Source organism: Limulus polyphemus, unplaced genomic scaffold, assembly GCF_000517525.1.
Source record: "Limulus polyphemus unplaced genomic scaffold, Limulus_polyphemus-2.1.2 Scaffold8077, whole genome shotgun sequence".
Classification (NCBI taxonomy): Eukaryota; Metazoa; Arthropoda; class Merostomata; order Xiphosura; family Limulidae; genus Limulus; species Limulus polyphemus.
In genome coordinates, this window is record NW_013673687.1 from 4,086 (window position 1) to 7,560 (window position 3,475).

A 3,475-nucleotide genomic window follows, 5' to 3' on the forward strand; every position below is an offset into this window, starting at 1 on the left:
CTAAAGATAGAAATAATGTGAAACTAAAGGCTATATGGTTAAAAAACGTAATTTATCGAATGAAAAAATTTAAATATTCCGAAACTAACTAAGAAAAATGCACATCCTTTATAACTGGGTGGAGTTAGATGTGAATTTTAAGATTTTCTTCCTAATAAGTGTTTAACTTTAGGACGTTTTTCTAGATAAAGCATATTTGAAATTCGTTTTGTTTATAATATGACAATATATGATTCCATTAAAGCGCATATAGAATATAACCGTTAATGAAAAATTAAAAACTATCTAACATACTGTAGGTTTAATGGAATCACGAAAGTAACGACACCACCTGATTGTAAAGAAGTATCGTGTGGTGCACTAAAGAAGCTACGATCTACCTAGCTTATATTACAAGATCTATAAAAATACACTAAAAATTGTTCAATTTACAGCATTTACATATGTTTGCTTTTAATATACAACAGCAGGAAGATTATAATAATTCTTGTGTTTTTTTTACACTATAAAATTAATACCAAATAGTTATTCAATAATTATTTGATTGAAACAAGACATTTATTTTGAAGAAGTTTGTTTTTCATCTACTCTTTTCTTAACTTTTATTTTGTAATATTCCACAAGTAGTAACAGCTTTTCATAAAATATCATCAGTAAGATTATCTAAATATACCAAATACTTTGAAACCAACAGGTTGTTGTGTAAAAAGTTTGAAGATTATGATTATAAAATATTTTCTTTCACAAGCATTTTAGCTATTATAATATATAAAGTGATTTGTAGGAAATTATTTTTAATATAGGAAAAAATCATAAAAATTAAATTAAAATTTGTTTATTATAATTGCTGTAGTTGATGTGCCCATTAATGATACTTGAATAACTATAAATTTCAAGAGTGGGATAAAAATCACAACAATAATTATGCCAATAAAATCATAAACATTGTTTTACTCGTGTTAGTTTCAATGTAACAATATAACTTAAAGCAAATATCCTTACCGGCATCACCACTATAAGAGCGCAACACAAGAAAATATGAGAACTTAGCATGGACCGTTTTCCCTGAAAAATCTTCTAAATCAACTCTAAGCTCCATTTCCTTGTGGTTTGTTAAGGCAAATATTTTGTCGTTTCCTTCAAAATAAAAGTAAATTGTAATTCGTATTGAAACACAACATGTTTCCCAAGTTATGATATTTTATTCTTATAACAGTTGTATCATAACAGGATTCTAGACTGTGGGATATGCCCCTAGGATGCGCGCAGTCGTGGTTTGGAGGGGGGCTTTGGCAGGAGAGCCCAAAAATAATGACTGACGAAACAAAATTTTGGAGGAGACGAATAACCAACAAAGCTTTTCTGTAGTTTAAAAAATATAGTAAAAACAGGTAAAGAAGATACTGATTTTGCTATTATCACTTCCGAAAATTATTTTAATCTAAAGTGAAGGGGGTGTAATAGAAACTTTGCTGAGATAGGGGCGCCGCTGTTTAAAGTTAGGAAAACGCCATCTTAAGGTGTTTTTCTTAGAGCAAAGCCACATCCGGCTATCTGTTGTGTCCAGCGAGGGGAATCGAATCCCAGATTTTAGCGTTGTAAATTAGAAGATTTACCGCTGTCCCAGCCGGAGGACCTATCTTGAGAAAATATATCGCATGTGTGCTTCTCTTCCAAAAGACATAATACCGGTGTATAAAGTTTTACTTTTCATAAATACTGTGATAAAATAATTCTATCTTGTTTTTCAAGCTCTTATCTTTCACGTGATAAAAACAACAACATAATATTCGGTACGTTTACTAATACTTCTCATGTTGGAAATAGAAAATGAGAAGAAGCGGAAAGTTCCTGTTTTGGTTACAATTTTTTAGATCTCTTTATATAGTTAGTACACTTTAGACTTGAAATTTAGAAAGAGATGAACTTCTAGTAACTAAAATTATTTTTCAACTTACTATCCTTATTATGTAAATTATTATTTAACAAAAATACTAGTGTGCCCAAAAATACTTGTGTGAACCGTTGGACCGATTGCAATCAATTTTGGAATGTAGCATTAGGGACCATAGGCGTGTAATATAGATGAATTAGGAAGGTCGACGTTGTGTGTGTATTATGTGGACTTATAATTAACAAACTAAGTATAAAATAGAACACGAGAAAGAACTTTAACAATATTCTGTTTTGTTCTATAACAGACAGTGTTAGAAACAATGTTTTTATATTATAGTGTTTATTCGTTCTATTTTAACCTGGTACGTCTGAGGGCTTAAATAGCTATAAATAGAATTTCAATGCCCACGTTGGGTATAGAAGAATCTGTACCTTTTTGCTTAACAACAAACAATTATAAACTGACAGTGATCAAAATTGTATATACTTACTATCCTTTAACTGAAAATCTACGTGAATTAATTTTCAAACAATTAAAACTCTTATACACCATAAGTTGTAAAATAAAAAACAAGAATACAACTTAGTGCTTAAAAAAGAAGCTAACCCTGGTGCTTTGTGCCTTAAATCTGCAATGAACAACAATAAAAAATTAAGAATGTTCTCACGGTTTACAGAAGAAGTTTGTAATTGGTAATAATTTAGCCTACATTGTACATACTAGCTTAACTTGAAACATTTAGTTTTTTTTTAAGTGCGATATTAATAAAAGTAACAATGAATGTAAACTATTGTACAAATCAGTGTAAAGCACACATTAAAATATGTTCCAAGATAATAAAGATACAATTATATCATCGATATATTAATTACATTAACTTTAACAATCCAAGATATTTCTCATTATTACGTACTACAGAATAGGTTACGTAAGAAAAGGAAATAAAGGAATATTGTTTGGTAAAAAACGCCACTCAATTGTTGGAAAAATGCCTGTTGAAACAAATGCTAACCCTACATTTACATTTTCTTTGTTCTAAGAAGAAGCATACTAACCAAGCCAAAAATCTTCGTTCAGTGATCCAAATCCCATGCTGTACTGATACCAAGATTGATTGAAATCCTGGGGTTTCTCGTTATAGTATCCGCGGCGTTGGATTATCTTTGGTAAAGAAAATGTATTAAAACTTTGCTTTATAATTACTAATGTAAATTACTTGACTTCCGTATATTAAAAATTAATATCATACTGATTTTCCTTAACTAATTATTTCCATACTACTAGTGTGAAATAAAGTTCTATCCGTATACAATATTTTAACTTGTTACTTATATTTGTATTCCAAATTAGATAATTAATCACAAACATTTTAAAGTTATGTTAGTATAGTTGACTCATATATGCATTTTAATCAAATAGCAATAGCTTATTCAACTTATTGCAAAAAGTTTAGAAATATGGAACACACTCCTACCGTCCACCCACCACCTTCTGTGTCCATGTCACATACAACATTAACTGGTTCGTTGAAGAACCGTGGCCAGATTGAGTATACCCGGTTACTCTCAACATAGCCTC

General features: G+C 29.9%; 1 long non-coding RNA gene across 1 annotated transcript; it reads right to left on the reverse strand.

Moving 5' to 3' along the window:
* Positions 1–1,030: 1,030 nt before the first annotated feature.
* On the reverse strand, positions 1,031–3,466 carry LOC111083068. Its single transcript, XR_002608773.1, has 3 exons — positions 3,372–3,466; positions 2,953–3,058; positions 1,031–1,137 (listed from the first exon to the last, which is right to left on the reverse strand). It is a non-coding gene; the product is annotated as an uncharacterized LOC111083068 (long non-coding RNA).
* Positions 3,467–3,475: the final 9 nt, after the last annotated feature.